Source organism: Camellia sinensis, chromosome 2, assembly GCF_055761805.1.
Source record: "Camellia sinensis isolate YWXY chromosome 2, ASM5576180v1, whole genome shotgun sequence".
Classification (NCBI taxonomy): domain Eukaryota; kingdom Viridiplantae; phylum Streptophyta; class Magnoliopsida; order Ericales; family Theaceae; genus Camellia; species Camellia sinensis.
In genome coordinates, this window is record NC_138962.1 from 30,382,080 (window position 1) to 30,398,616 (window position 16,537).

Below are 16,537 nucleotides of genomic sequence, written 5' to 3' on the forward strand. Positions count from 1 at the left end.
CTCTTGAATCCATATATCTATTCTGACTGTCACTCCTGTGACCTCTGTTCTGTTTTGTTCGGTACCGTGGTTATGGTTATTTATTTACATAATCTCAGTTTTGCTACTTAAATGATTATTTGTTCGGACTAAATTATCTTAAATATTTTAGTTACATAGCTATTCATGGTTATTTTGTATCCCTTATACTCTTGGCATAATATTTCTCACTCTGCCATGTGCTTATAACTGTTTACTAATTTTCAGGAAACAATGCAATTCAAAAATAGTTTTTGGAAAGTCTTAGATGCGGGGCTGCGGAATAGACACACACATCACTTTTATGATATTTTTATATGTAAATATCGGCCTTTTGGTCAACAAATTTTGTAATAAAAATAGAAGTTCCAATGATTATTTTAGTACCCTCACTTAAATATTATTTCTGCTTGTGTTTATTAATTTGTTCAAGAATTGGCTGGAGGTAACTTCAGTTACTGACCATCACGATACTTAACCCTTGGGTACGAGGAGCGGATCGTGACAAATGGTATCAGAGCACTGATTTATAAAATAACAAATAAAAACAAAATCATCATTGGAGCATAGGACACACGCACATTTAAAAAGTAGGATAGCGAGTAATTAGTACATAAATATTATGTTTGTTAGTCGATTTAATTATATTATAATTTTATATGATTTTACTTACATTAGTATAATTTTGTATGATTATATATCTATATAATAAGGGAAGAGGGTTTTTGAAAATGTATAAAATGTGTGTGAGATACATTTGATATTAACGGTTGAGATGAATCTTAAGTTTATATCCACGGTTCAGATTGGTTAAAATGAATGAGGATTGCCTCCCAAATATATCCACGTCTGATCCCATCCTCCCCGCCTTCCCCCTCTCTCTCTCTCTCTCTCTCTCTCTCTCTCTCACTCTCTGTTCTTCTCTTCTTCGATAGAAGCAAAAAAAACCCCACCCTCTTTGCTACCGACGCTCCTCCTTCCCACCCTCTTCGCTACCAACGCTCCTCCTCCTCCTCATTCGTCACGCTCCTCTTCATCGCAAGGTAAGATTCCCTTACAAACCCTTTCGATTTCATTATAGTTTTGTGGCTTTGATCATATATCCCGAAGAGTTGGGGCTTTGATCATATAACAGATTACTCATTTTGGTTTTGATTTTTGTTTTTCTAAACCTTAAATTGATTTGTTAATTAGGGTTTTTTAGGTATTTGGATTGCTCTAAATCAAGTTTGTAAGATTTGGTTTAGTAATATGTGTTTGTTTGCCTTTTTTTCCCCCCTTTATTGGTTTATTTCATCCTTCTTGATTAAAGCCATTGTTGAGAGCAACTGCCTAATTATTGCAGTTATTGCATTTTTTTGTTGGAACTTTTGAGTTTTTTTCCCCACTTCAGTGTTTTGGTAGGGTTTTCAATTGATCCGATTGAGAACTGTGAAACTGTACTTCGATTGGCTCACCAAGTTCGCTCTTCTGTTTGCTCCTCTTCTCTCTCCCTCTCTCTCAAACCCTAGATTTACGCTCAGCCACCCAGAAATCATTCTCCGAAAAATACCATTTCGGAAATCATATAAATAATGAAAAAAATTATACACAATTTTTTTTATACAGAACGAAAAACTACTTCGTGAATAGAATAAATGAATAACTCAACATGATGATGAAATTGATATTCAATTCAACTTTATTATGTTCTTGAGTCTTAATTCGTGATTTAATCATAATAAACGAATCTTAAGAGTAGACTGACTTGCTTTATGTTATTCATTTACAATACATGGTAACTTTGTAAGGTTATTTTTAATTTTACTATTATTATTTTTATATTTATTTTTAAATTTGATGGAGTATGACATACTGTGCTATTCAAGTTTGAAGTCACTAATGTGATTCAATAGGGCTTGATGTTGGTGTACACAATGCTGCTTTGTCACTCTAAAAATAAGTTTGTGATTGTAATATTGAACATAGAAAATACGTAAATGATCTCTTTCCAAACATCAATCGGTTTTAGATGGGATAATAGAACTTGAAAGTGATTTGAGAGTCCAGTTGTTATCATGAGAGTCTCATTACGAGGGAGAGATTTTTTTTATGATATTAATATCATACTTACCGTCTCCTTTTAGAATGATGGTAGAATAAGTAAGAGTTAATTACCTAAAAGTTTAATTTATAAATATTTATGATAGTTTAGGTTTTATCTAAAAAAATTTAAACTAATAAGCTATATTTAGTAAAATTGATAATATTATCAGTTTTTCTTAATTGAAAAGGTCATGGCTGATTATGGATTGTCATGAATTTCTGTTTCACCATTTTTACCTAACATCTATATAATAAGTCACAAAGGTTTTTGAAAAATGTATCAAAATGTATGTGAGATACATTTTGATCCAATGGCTAAGATTAATCCCAAGTATATATGAATGGTTTAGATCAATGGTTTATATCAAAATGTATCAAAGGTTTCCCGCCCAACACATTTCTGTGTCTGCCCCATACCCTCTGTCTCCCCCATACCCTCTGTCTTCTTCCCATACTGCTGCAGAGTTGAGGAGCAGATAGTGAGGTGTGTATTGAGAGAAGCAGACTGTCTTCTTACCCTCTGTCTTCTTACCCATACTCCCCCATACCCTCTGTCTTCTTCCCAAATTGATTTGAGAAGGTTGGAGACAAGCACATGTCAACATTTTAGCTCACAGACTGCACTCTTAGCTCACAGTTATTGAATTCAAATTCAAAAGTTATTGAATTCATAGATTATGTTTCGGGTTCCTTTCCTTTCCTCTCTTAACTGCCGAATTGGGTCTCTTATATGCACAGTTATCCAATTCTTATATGCATAGTTATATGCACAGTTATTGGATGCTTCATATGAGTATTCTCTCATTTTTATATGCACAGTTATATACTCATTTTTGAGGGATGAGTATTGTTCCTTTATGATGGATGCTAGGTCCGAATTGGGTCTCTCATTTTTATATGCTTCATATAGATGCTGGGTTCCTTATATGCACAGTTATATGCTTCATATGGGTCTCTCATGGGTCTCTTATATGCACAGTTATGCACAGCTCCGAATTGGGTCTCTCATTTTTATATACTCATTTTCATAGAGTATTCTCTCATTTTTATTCTCTCACACAATCACAGCACCTTCGATCTTCCTTACCATTACCAAACTTGGCTTGGAGAATGAGATTCAATTATTATGGTGTTACCCTCCCTCCGAAATTTCGACAATTTTTTTTTTTTTTAAACAGGAAATTTCAACATTAAACAGGAAATTCTATGTTTACATGTTAGAAATTCAAAGCAAAAAAAAAAAAAAACAGCTTTGAATAATCAGAGCATATAATCACGTACTTATTATTATATTGTTACAATCACATACTTATTATTATATTGCTACTTACTGATCTTTTTGTTTTGTCAATTGGTAATTATACTTGAACAATTGGACAAGTCAATGTTGTGAGTCTTGGGTCAATTGTTGAACTTACCATGAAGAGATACTTTTGTTGACAGACAATAGGAAGGAAAAATCTTTGGGACTTCTTACACAGAATTTTGTCAAGCTCTTCCTTTGCTCTAATGTATGTAAAAGTTTTAGATTATTGCACTCTATTGTCTATCCTGTTATGCATAAGTATCTATTAGCTTTGGTCTGATTGTTTAAAACCACTTTAAAAAATGTGGAATGTAACTTTAGTAACAATAGAAATAGAGTTAATTGAGATGTGAATATTGAAAACCATAATAGGAAAAAATTGACGCAAGTGCTGAATTATTAAATTACATTTAAATAATAGTTTATCGACACAAAACTGATGCAAGTGTTATCAAAATAACACAAAACGCATATTTTAGAGACAAAAAAATGTAATTATCCCCATCAATTAGCGAGGCTCATATCTTTCCATGCATCTTGGGACAAAAATGAACTCATGACATGTGTATTCTTGGGTTATGACTTATAGATAATTAGGATAACATTGTGCTATCATAGCTCTGTTCATTGGTTACATACTTGGTTGTTATGTAAATGATTCAGCTGGACTGAAGTCTCATATTACCATTCTAAGGATTATGAATGAGGATGACATTATCCTTGAATGGATAAAATTATAAACAATTTACTTTAGTGAGTGGTGATGCCATGATAATCTAGGCATTTGATGCTTGATTATCTAATGGTTCAGCTGTACTAGAGTTTCATATTTCCATTCTGTGGATCACTCTGACCACTCTCACCATTGTTCACTCTGGCTCCATGTGAAACAGGAACTTGAAACAGAGGTGGAAATGATTAACTCGGCTGCTCAGTAATCTCAGCCGGGAACTTTGCTCGGTAATGTGAAACTAATTTTTAAACTGATTATATTTATACTTAATGACTCAATAACATGCTGGTTTTGAAGCCAGTTCAGTTCGGTGATTTTGAAATAACTCAAGGTCACATGATTCTTGGTGATTTCTTCTTATTACTGTAAATACTACTGTAAATGTTTTGGTGATTTTGGTGATTTCTTCTTATTTCCATGTGGTGTAGATTGTTCTGGTTTATGTGACTCAACTACCTAAGTATACTATGTTAGACTTACATGATGAGTCTGGATGATATATGAGTCTAGATGATAATGACTTTAAGTATACTATGTTATTGCATGTTAAAAAAATGATGCGTTATTGTTGAGTCTAGATGATATATGAGTCATTAAATATATAAAATTTATACTTAGCTATACTTAAATTTATACTCAGTAAAATATATTAAATTCACTCTGGATGATATTTATACTTAATGGTTAAGAATAGCATTCTAAGAAAATATACCAGCATATATTTTCTTAGTTGATAATATACCAGTATATATTGTAGTTATATTTTCTTATAAACTATGAAATATTTTCTTATAATATAAACTAAGAAAATATAAACATAATATACCAGCATATATTGTAGTTTATATTATAAGAAAATGAGTGGTTTTTTTTTTTAACATATGGTTTAGAGATTTTCTTATACTGGTATATTATGTAGTATTTAGGGTGTTTTTTGTTATATTTTCTTATACTGGTATAGACAAAAAACTGGTATATTAAGAAGATGGGGGTTTATTGTTATATTTTCTTATAACAAAAAAGTTGGTTGATCCACATTTGTAGTAGGCAAGGCTTTTAAGAAGATGGGGGTTTATTGTTTGAAAAAGTTGAATGGGGATGGAGTCTCAAGGCGTTTGAGAGATTTTGATGCTTTTATTACGAATTGTGAGTTGGTTGATCCACATTTGTAGTAGGCAAGGCTTTTTTCTTATAATTGCATAACAATATTTCTCTTATATGTTATTTATTTATTTATTTTTATTTGGCTATTTTATTGGTGAAGTAAAATAGATGATTGGATCATCTATTTTACTGGTATATCCATACCAGCATATATATGCTGGTATATTATCAACATATATTTCAGATGGGGGTTTATGGTCTCTAAGTAGTATTTAGGGTGTTTTTTGTCTTCTTAATATACCAATGAACCTTATAGACAAAAAACATCCTAAATATCCATACCAGCATATATATGTTGGTATATTATCAACATATATTGTAGTTTATATTATAAGAAAACACCCCAAAAAATTTCAACATAATATACCAGCATATATTGTAGACAAAAAACATAAAAGTTGTGCATATTCCTCATTGGGGATACATAAAAGTTGATACAAAGACTTTTTGGAAAGTAATGTGGAGAAAGTTTAGGCAAACGCATATTTGAAGACATGTTATTGACACATCTTTTGTAAAGCATACATATTTTTGGTGTATGACAATATAATTTTTGGTGTATGACATGTTAGTGACACATCTTTTGTAAAGCATACATCTTTTGTAAAGCTTTAACCCACTTTTTGTAAAGTTTTAACCTACCCTTTTGGTGTATGATAGTATAACTTTATTTCTGTTTTTTATTCATTGTTTACACTTTTTTTTACTGTCTTTTATATTTTGATATGCAATATAACTTTAAATCTTATATGTTTGTTTCTTAATTTGCATTAAGATTAGGGAGAGTTGTTATTTTATTTGAGTTTTGTAGAGCGTGTAATACAAACAAAATTGTTATAAGTTCTTTAAGAAGAAAAATATTTCAATATATTTTTTCAGTATCTTTATCAAAAAATGACACAAACTTTATAAATTTCAACATAATACGTATAAATTATAACTATATTTTAATCTTAAAATTATTTACACCGTGCCTTTAGGCACGGACATACGCTAGTATATATATATATATTTTGTGCCTAATTTGTGAAGGATATTAGATATAATTTATATTTGTTATAATAAAAGAAGGAAAAGAAACAAAGGATGTCGACCTCAAGCACCCACCAAAATTATAATATAATTAAATACATAGAATTTCCAGTTCAGTATTAAAAAAAAAATTCATTTCGATTTTTTTTTAAAAGTGGGTTCAAATTATAAAGATACTAATTTTGAAACTATTTTCCATAAGTGGAAAGTTCACAGATAAAAGAAATGGAAGCTCATCTCAAATTCCTTCAACTTTTGCATGTGATTTTGTCATTTCACTTCCAGTCGCTTGTTTAATTGTATTCTCATTTTAGTTTATTTTTTTTAGAAACAAAACAAATGAAAAGTTTTTAAAGTCACTGATTGTTTCACATTTTGGCTCAAAACAGTTTTTGACAAATAGACGATAAGTTGTTTTTGGTAAAGCTTTTTTTTGAGGTAATACTTCCTATCAGATTAATCATCTAATATATATATTTGTCAGAGTGCGCAACGATTAGTTTACACATATGACAAATTTCGAGGACGAAATTTTTAAAAGAAAGGAAGATTGTAACAACCCGAAAATTTAAGTTGTCTCTCAAATTTTGTACTGGTATTATGGTTGTATGTGATAATATATTATTAAATAAACAATAATAAAGAAAGAATCTAATTTGGCATTGGATTATCAAATATGGGATTAATTATGGATTATTATTTGAGGCTAAATTAATAAAAATATGGAATTATAATATTAGTTGGGCCAAATTAGAGTTAAAGATAGTAAATAAACAAATATGAAGGTAAGAGTAAATAAATAATAATAATAATAATAATAATAATAATAATAATAATAATAATAATAATAATAATAATAATAATAATAATAATGGGTGTGGTAGTGAAATAAATAATTAATTTTCTGTTGGTATACGATAGAGTGTAATTTAATTAGGGATTAATTTATTTATATAGTTATATTAGAAAACTGGGCCAAAGTGTAATTATCTTAAATATTTATTAAAGATAAGTATCAATTCATATAATTTATTATCAAATCTGTGGGAGGATATGCGCGAGCCACGGGTTGGCCAGCTAATATTCTTACCTCCTTATAAATAGGGAGGAGGTGATCCATGGAAAGAAAGGAAAAAAAAAGAGAGAAAGGAAGGAAAAGGATATAAGAAAGGAGAAGGAAATATTGGAAGTTAAGGAGATTTTTGATAGTAGAAAGGAAGAGTAAGGTATTAATTTTAAGGTGAGTTATATTATACCTTGAGTTACCATAATATATTTTACGTATGTTTTGACTTATCATAATTTATTTTATACAAGTTATGTTTTATAAATTATATTAATATTTCAATTACGTGGATTTTTTTTTAACCCTATTTGCTTAAAATGAAACTCATGGATATATTTGTTTAACTTTTAAAGAATATTTGACTATAATTTTATAAACAATTATGTTTTGTAAGTACTACCACGGGAGTCCCACGCTTGGGGGACTTAAATAACCATTAGCCTCTGTTTGGTCACTTTGTGGGCTTCTATTGTTATGGATTTATTGACATCTGTTCTGTGCGGAACAAAGTGTTACACTATTGTGGGAGCCACCTCTATAATCCGTACGAGCCACCTCTTGAATCCGTATCTCTGTTCTTACTGTCACTCTTGTGACCTCTGTTCTGTTTTGTTTAGTACCATGATTATGATTATTTATTTACATAATCTCAGTTTTGCTACTTAAATGATTATTTGTTCGGACTAAGTTATCTTAAATATTTTAGTTACATAACTATCCATGGTTATTTTGTGTCCTTTATACTCTTGGCATAATATTTCTAACTCTGCCATGTGCTTATAGCTGTTTACCAATTTTCAGGAAATAATGCAATTCAGAAATAGCTTTTGGAAAGTCTTAGACATGGGGCTGCGAAATAGACACACCCAACACTTTTATAATATTTTTATATGTAAATATCGGCCTTTTGGTCAAGAAATTTTGTAATAAAAATAGAAGTTCCAATGATTATTTTGGTACCCTCACTTAAATATTATTTCCGCTTGCGTTTATTAATTTGTTCAAGAATTGGCCGGAGGTAACTTCAGTTACTGGCCATCACGATACTTAACCCTTGAGTACGGGGAGCGGGTCGTGACAGCTTCTTTCTTAGTTTTCAAAACTTATGCAAGAAACCAAATGAAACAAGAAGGTTATTATAGAATTATGCCATGCACGGTGATATTAAGGGTGAATTCCTTCTTTTCTTCTATATATCTACTTTCATGTCTTAATTCTTAATAAGATGAGTAAAACCATAGTTTGATCATCAATTCTCATAATTTAACCTTGAATCTTAAATGATGATACATGTGCAAGTCTCTATATCATGAAAATAGAAGGAAAAGCTTACCTTGCTTTGATATTTAGAGGGAATTCAAGACAAGTCTCTATCTTCTTCCTAAGTTCTTTACCTTTTCTATCATCCTTCTCTTCTTACTCTATGTTGAATTTTCAAAACTCTCTCTCTCTCTCTCTCTCTCTCTCTCTCTCTCTCTCTCTCTCTCTCTCTCTCTCTCTCTTTACATGTAATAGAAGAAGGTTCATTACATAATCACCTAGTTGGTGAATAGGACACATGTACACATTATTGTATTCAATTTTTTTTTTTTTTTTTTACATTTCTATTAATATTTCAATTAACTTACCAAGACTAATAAATCATTTCTAATTAAATTAATTTAATCCATATCACAATATAACCTCAATTACGCTAAATTAATTTATACTAATATAGATTAGGCTTTAATTCCTTTCCAATTTTCTTAATTCTAATATGTTAAAATTAGCGAATCAAACAGGTTTAATTCATTCCTTTACGTATCTGTTCACAATAGCACTACAATACCAATCAATGCAAGTATATATCATATGGCACATATTTCACATAACACATAATTACATAATTAACAATAAGCATATAATTAATTTAATTAATTTGCTTAATTAAGGAGGTGGTTGTCACAGGCCAAGTGTGTGCTCAAGTGAAGATACAATTCTTTCAGAAGTTTCACTCACCTACAAAAGTATTGGGAGTTGGATTTTTATGCTAGACCGGCCTTTCCTGCACTGGAGCGTAGACCCTTGTTCTGAAACACGCGTTTTAGTCAGTCCACTCAAGCGGCCATTCATACGCTCGAGCGGAGATCGCGATTCTGTTTTCTATAAATCTACGATTAATTCTGCTTCTAGGGTACGGATTCCAGATCTTCTTCTTGGGTAATAGGGTTTTCATCTTGAGCTTCTTTACTTGTTTCCTGTGATATCTGTGAGAGTTTATATCATGAGTTGAGTGGATTATATTAAAGGGGTTTTGTTTATTTTATTTCATTCACAAAAGAGAGATTGGTTCTTCAATGGATTCCGTGGAATTTGGGCCAGAAACTTTGGTGAATTCTGGAGTGGCTCATCTTCGGTGGATTCCGTGGAATTTGGGCCTAAAGCTTTGGTGGATTCCGGAGTGGCTCATCGTCGTAGATTGGACATTGGCTTTGTGGATTCAACGTTGAGCAAGACAATTTCGAGATAAAGACGGTGGTGGAAGAGACATATAAGGGTCGATTTAATTTAGGCTTAGATTCGCTAAATAATTGAGAGTACACTTGTGTAATTCTTTTTTGTCTTCTTAGTGAATTATTTTGTGACTTTTACCCGTGGTTTTTATTTATCACAATTGGAGGTGCTCCAATTGTGGTTTGTCTACGTTAAATCGTTGTGTTAATTTATCTTTGATTGTTTGATTGGAATTGTTATTTAAAATTGATACATAATCACAAATAAACATCTCAGGGATTTTTAGTTTTTTTAGAGGTGTTACAGAAGAGTGGATGGAGAGGAGTGGTGAAGGCTATGGAAGCCCCAGGTGAGGGCCATGTGTTCCACTTATTTAACCCGACTTGTGATAATGCTGTGGCTATGCTGAAATGAGTGGCTTCTTTCTTGAATGAGAGCAAAGCCTAGTTGAATGTGTTATGTTGAGAACAAACTTACCTCTATAGTTAATTTTATTTATTTATTTTTTAACAATTACTTTAAGGGTATAGAAAATCAAATACAGAGTGACACATAAAATGTGAGTTTTACATGTCCTATCTATTGTGAAACTTCTATGTTCTATTCTATTTTATTTTTGGTTTCTATGTTTTTAATGTTGCTTTTTTCTTTTCTTTTTGAGGAAATTGGTGATAAATCCAATTTAAAGGGTGTATAAGACATTAGGTCTAGTGTATTTTTTTATTGGTGAGAAATCCACCATTTGTGAAATAGTTTAGTGAGAGGTGCTTTTAATTATTTTGAATGACATTTTATTTTTAATTTTACCCCTTAATTTACCTATTAACTTTTTTTTATTTGTTGACTTTTGTTGACTATTTATTCAAATTTCTTTCTATCTGTTCAAAATTTTCCCTATCTCTGCAAATTTTATATCTATCTATTCAATTTTTTCCTTTGTTTGTTCAAATATCTATCCAAATTTTATTATCTACTCAATTTTTTCTATTTATCCGTTTAAATCCATCTATTTATTCATTTTTTTTAGTTCAAATTTTATTATCTATTTAATTTTTCATTTATCTATTTAAAACTATCTGTTGAATTTTTTTATCTATTTTATTTTTTTATCTGTTCAAATTTTAAGCATATTTTATGATCTGTTATCTCTCTCTCATCCTTTATTTATTCAACACAAAAACAAAAATAAAACTATCTTTCTTTTCTCTCTATAACAGAAACAAAATTCATATGTTTGATCATCATCAACAAAAATCTATTTGTTTGATCATGATCATCAACACCAATGCCAACACCAACACCAACACCAACACCAACACCAGATTTGTGATGACCCTGTTTCGTATTATGTTAATTGATCTTAATTATGATTGTGATTATGTGTTTAATATGATTTTGAGTGTCATTTATATGATTATATGTGATTTTGATTTTATATCTATTCATCGTAGAAAAATCTGTTCAACTTATTGTTATGAATTGAAAATTGGAAGCCTTACAGGCCACAGAACTTGAAATTGACTACGCCATTGTGAGCCTATGGTGAAATTTAATTGAAAATTGATTCGGATCAAAGTAATTAGATTCAGAATGATTAATTAGAGTACCATTGTTTAGTCTTAGTCCATTTTATTAAGAGAGCCTATAAATAGGCCAATTTACACTCATATACAACTTACTTAAGCTCAAAAATCTGAACTTACTCTCTAGAGAAAGAGAGAGAACCGACCCTTGAGTGAAAGAGAAGGCATTTTTGTGCATTTGGCTCAAGGTTTGTGAAATTGGAAGGCTAGGCTCAAGATTTAACTACAATTGTGATGATTGAGCTCCTAGGTGAGTGGATTCAAAAGTTTGAGTTTGTAATTTTGTAAATTCAAGGTTGGATTGTGATCAAGAACATAACTTGAATTAAATTTATTGAATTTGGAGCTTGTATGAACATGCATGTGCATAATTGCTATAATTTTGTATATTCAAGCATGAATTATGTTGAACAAGAAGAATTGGGCACCAAATCTCACATGCATGCATGATTTTCATAAGTTTCATGATCATAAGCCTTGTTTGTACCATTTAAGATAGAATTGGAGTCAAGAATGTACATGCATGCATGATTGATGAAGATATGGAATTGGTTTGAAGGTGAATATACATATTTTGGGACCATGAAGAGAATTCAAAATGATTTTGGAAAAATGGACCATGAATTTGAGCAATTGGCCTCATATTGTTGTTGTTCTCATGTTATGTAATATGTTACCATGTTTTTGTGTCCAAAACATGAGCTTTGAACCTTTAAACTTTGAGTTTGAACTTGGAGAACAATTCTGGGAATTCCAGAATTCGGCACGTCTGCTCGAGTGGGATAATGGCCGCCTGAGCATGAAATGCTAGCTCCTAGCAGTTTTGCAGACATTGTCGTCCGCTCGAGCGGAGAGAATCACGCTCGAGCATCCAAGGCATATGTTTGACCCTCAGCTCAAGCGTTCGAATTAGCTCTCGAGCGTGAATATGAGGCAACCAGTACTTTTGCAGACCATGGGGGTCAGCTCGAGCGGCGGAACCTACGCTCGAGCAGGGACCCCTGTTTCAGAAATTTTGTAAAAGTGTTCTGTGTTTCATTTTCCATTCTCTTTCACTTCCAAGCACTCTTAGGCATACATTAAGCATTGTGAATGAGTTAAAAAGATAAGAAAGAAGCCTAAGAAGGATATATGAATTAAGAACGGATTGAATTGTTTGTGACCCATTATGTTCTTGAAATGTGTAAGGTCAAACACGAGGACAAATCCATCGGCAGAACACTGTGAGTAATATCTTAGTAAAGATATTTGAAGTATGTTATTTGTCCAATTGCTTATTTCCATATAAGTCTTATAAGTTTGTTAAATTGAACTGTGGACAAATATTTGTTATGCCATATGGTTGGGCCAAAGGCCGTTGGACACGAATGACTGGGCCAAAGGCCGTTTGACATGAATGATTGAACCGAAGGCCGTTTGATATGAATGATTGGGCCGAAGGCCGTTTGATATGAATGATTGGGCCGAAGGCTGTTTGACATGAGTGATTGGGCCGAAGGCTGTTTGATATGAATGATTAGGCCGAAGGCCGTTTGACATGAATGATTGGGCCAAAGGCCGTCGGACACCGTTTGACATGAACGATTGCGCCAAAGGCCGTCAGACACCGTTTAACATAAATGATTGGGCCAAAGGCTGTCGGACATCAATGATTTGGGCTTGAGGCCGTTTGTTAAGGAATGAAGTGGGCCAGGGGTCGTTTGATATGTTTAGGCTTGAATCGTCTAATGTACCAAACAATGCACTAAATAGAATTCTAAATGGGCCCAAGGCCGTTTGATATATGTGAATCTCATTCATGTACTTTCTTTATTTGATATTATTCACTGGGCTTTTGCTCACACTCATTCTTGTGTATGTAGGTGAGCCCAGAGATGTCCAAACCCAGCCTCGGTGAAATATGTGAGAAACAGTCAAGATTTTGAAGAGTCACCCCAAATGTCTCACGCATGAGACTTGTCTTCGCCTCTTTTGTTCTTTTGCCATAATTTTGCTATATTGGCAAAAATGTTGGATCGCCTTTGTGTATAAACTTTGGGTTTGACTGACTTATACTTGAATGATCCTGTCAGTATAGAACTTCGAGTTATTTTCCTTTTGATGTGAGTTATTAACAAATGTATATGAAATGTTATGATGTGCCATGTAAGCACAGCTCAATGGACAAAGTTTTAAGTTGCTTCCGTTTTGGCCCCTTAACTCTGTTGGTAAAATGTCTGACTTGGTTTGAGGCCGTAGGTAATCTCATGATTACTGGCCAGTTATGTCCTTAACCCATAGGGGCGGGTTTGGGTCCTGACAAAGTGGTATCAGAGCACGAGTTAATAACTCACACACTTGTGCAAATGAGCAATAAGCGTCTAGAAAAGATCTAGGATGCATTCATGTGATAAGTATGAATTGGAAAACATCAAGAATATGCTTAAATACTTCAAAGTGAACAATTATGTGCTATAAGTTTGTGATTTGCTTGCATTGCACATTATTTGAATATGTGTGCTCTTCAGTATATGCGTACTTGTGAAACTTTTGTATAAAGAATAATGCAAGTCTAATCAGATGGTGAGAACAAGGGGTGATAAAATAGAGGAGTCTTCTACTACCAGAATGGATAGAATGAAAAGATTGATTCAGGAAATGGCAGAAACATTGAGGCAACAACAGCAGTGGCAACAACCACACCATTCGCCTCCTCCTCCAGTACCACATGTTCAAGATAATCAGAATGATGATCGAATAATAGCTCTCACCAAATAGTTTAAGAAAATGAAACCGCCACAGTTTCATGGGGGATTAAATCCGTTGAAGGCCGAAGCATGGGTTCTCAGCATTGAAAAGCTATTTGAAGTGTTTCCTTGTTCAGAGACACAGAAAGTATTGCTAGCCACTTTTACTCTTGAAGATGAGGCAAGAAGGTGGTGGATGCTAATGCGTGAAAACAATAAGGATATTGGTTGGGCACGGTTCTTGGAGATTTTCTATGACAAATACTTTCCACAGTGTGTCCGTGACAAAAAGGTGTCCGAATTTATGAAACTTAAACAAAACAGCATGACTGTAGCTGAGTATGAGACCAAGTTCATTGAATTGGCTAGGTGTAACAACCCTCATCACTGATCACTGATTGACCATTGATTATTGATACTGTCACTGATTACTGCTAAACTGAGACTGACTGAATTCTGAAACTGATCGATCGACGGTATCTGTTTAAATGCATGTCTATCTGTTTGACTGTTGAACTATCTGTTCATGTTTTAATGTTTAAATTGCGAATTGAAGGCCTTATCGGCGGCCGAATCGGAAACCAATTAGTGTTTTATGATCCTCATAATTAATGTGATTTTACGGTGTATTTATCTGAAAACTGATTAGGTATGATTAAAGTAGATCAAACGAGCCAATTCCATAGTTTGACTTATTTACTAACTTGCTACTCTAGTGGCCCACTACATGATCAACCTTTGAGCCCTAGTATACACTTAAGTACACATTTGCTCAGCTCATTCCTTGCCTTTGCCGACTAGAGAGAGAGAGCTAAGGGAGAGAGTTGGATTTCATCTCATTTTGCTTGGTCTTGCTTGGAAATTAAGGGGATTGAAGTATAGATTGCTATTTTGAGCTTCTAGTCTTGCATTGAAGACCTAAGGTAGAATAACTACTCTCTTGTTCTTGAATATTAAGTGATTCATGCATGGTTCATGTCTAATTGAGGAGCTAAGTCATAATTTAGTTCTAACATGTTGAATTGAAGCTCATTCCATGCATGCATGTTTGTATTGTAGATGTTTGAGTTGTTTTCATGGCAAAATGTTACATGCATGTTCACAATTATGTTTAAGACCATGAACTCATCATGTTTTGAAAAGAATTGGCTCTTTTGGGCTAGTATTGGAAGCTTTGAATTGGTTTGAATTCATGCATGTTTGTATGTTCTCCATGTTCATGAAATTGGTTTGAAATTGGGTTTGAATTAAACACCCTTGGGCTTTGATTTCTCAAATTGAGTTTTGAGTCATGTTTAACTATGAGTTTGTAAGTGTTTTCTGGAAATTCAGCCCAAGAGGATCGGTGTTGATGCATTTAAACTTGAGTTTGAGCTTGGAGGTGCAATCTGGGTTTTCCAGATTTTGCACTCCCGCTCGAGCGGGGAAATGGGCGCTCGAGCGGAGAATCCGAGCATCCAGTATTTCTCTGCACTGTTTTACAATCCGCTCGAGCGGAGGATTAGGCGCTCGAGCGGAGTCGTGTGTCTCCAGCTCGAGCGGGCGTCGAGCGGAGATTTCACCCATCCAGTACTTTTACAGTACGCTCGAGCGGAACATTTGTACGCTCGAGCGTGTAACCTTGTTGCATGTCCGCTCGAGCGGGGAAACCTGCGCTCGAGCGGGACTCTGTTTTCTGAAAATTCTGAAAATGCTTTTAAAAAAAGTGCATCTTTGCATCCTCATCCCATTCTAGGCATTTTTAGGCCTAGTTTAAGACATCTTATTGAAGATATAGATGTAGAACACACCGAGGCAATTAGGGGTTAAGTTATTATCTTTCCCAACTGTGTAGCTTAGTGTGTGTTCGATCTGTTGACTGTGTAGGGTTGACTTCCGAGGAGACGCTCTAGCTTACTATAGCCCAGAACTCTGTGAGTAACATCTGTGTAAAGATATGTTCAAAATGATTATCTTCTGAACAATTAAACTGTACTGCTTTCTGAACTGATTACTGTTAACTGAATGAATGTATATCCTATATTCTGAACTGTATTGTGGCATCCTTAGCACCTACTGTTTACTGTTACTGTTACAGAGATCTCTGTCGGTTCCCATGTTGGAACCACTACTGTTCACTGACATGATGGCCATCATTCACTATTTGGTCTATTAAGACCCGGTCTGTTAAGACCTACTGTACTATTTAGCTATTGGATGTACCACATATGACTGTTATAATCTGTGAAACTTGGAGCAAAGTGCTGCACGGAACTAAGTGCTACAGAGTGAGCCACCTCTAGAGTCTGTGCGAGACACCTCTTGAGTCCATAAGAACTGTACTGTTTTCTG

General features: G+C 33.3%; 1 long non-coding RNA gene across 1 annotated transcript; it reads left to right on the plus strand.

Annotated features, from left to right (window-relative positions):
- Positions 1 to 713: 713 nt before the first annotated feature.
- Positions 714 to 4,558, plus strand: LOC145819948 (uncharacterized). Its single transcript, XR_014360746.1, has 2 exons — positions 714 to 3,614; positions 4,303 to 4,558. It is a non-coding gene; the product is annotated as an uncharacterized LOC145819948 (long non-coding RNA).
- The last annotated feature ends 11,979 nt before the right edge of the window (positions 4,559 to 16,537 follow it).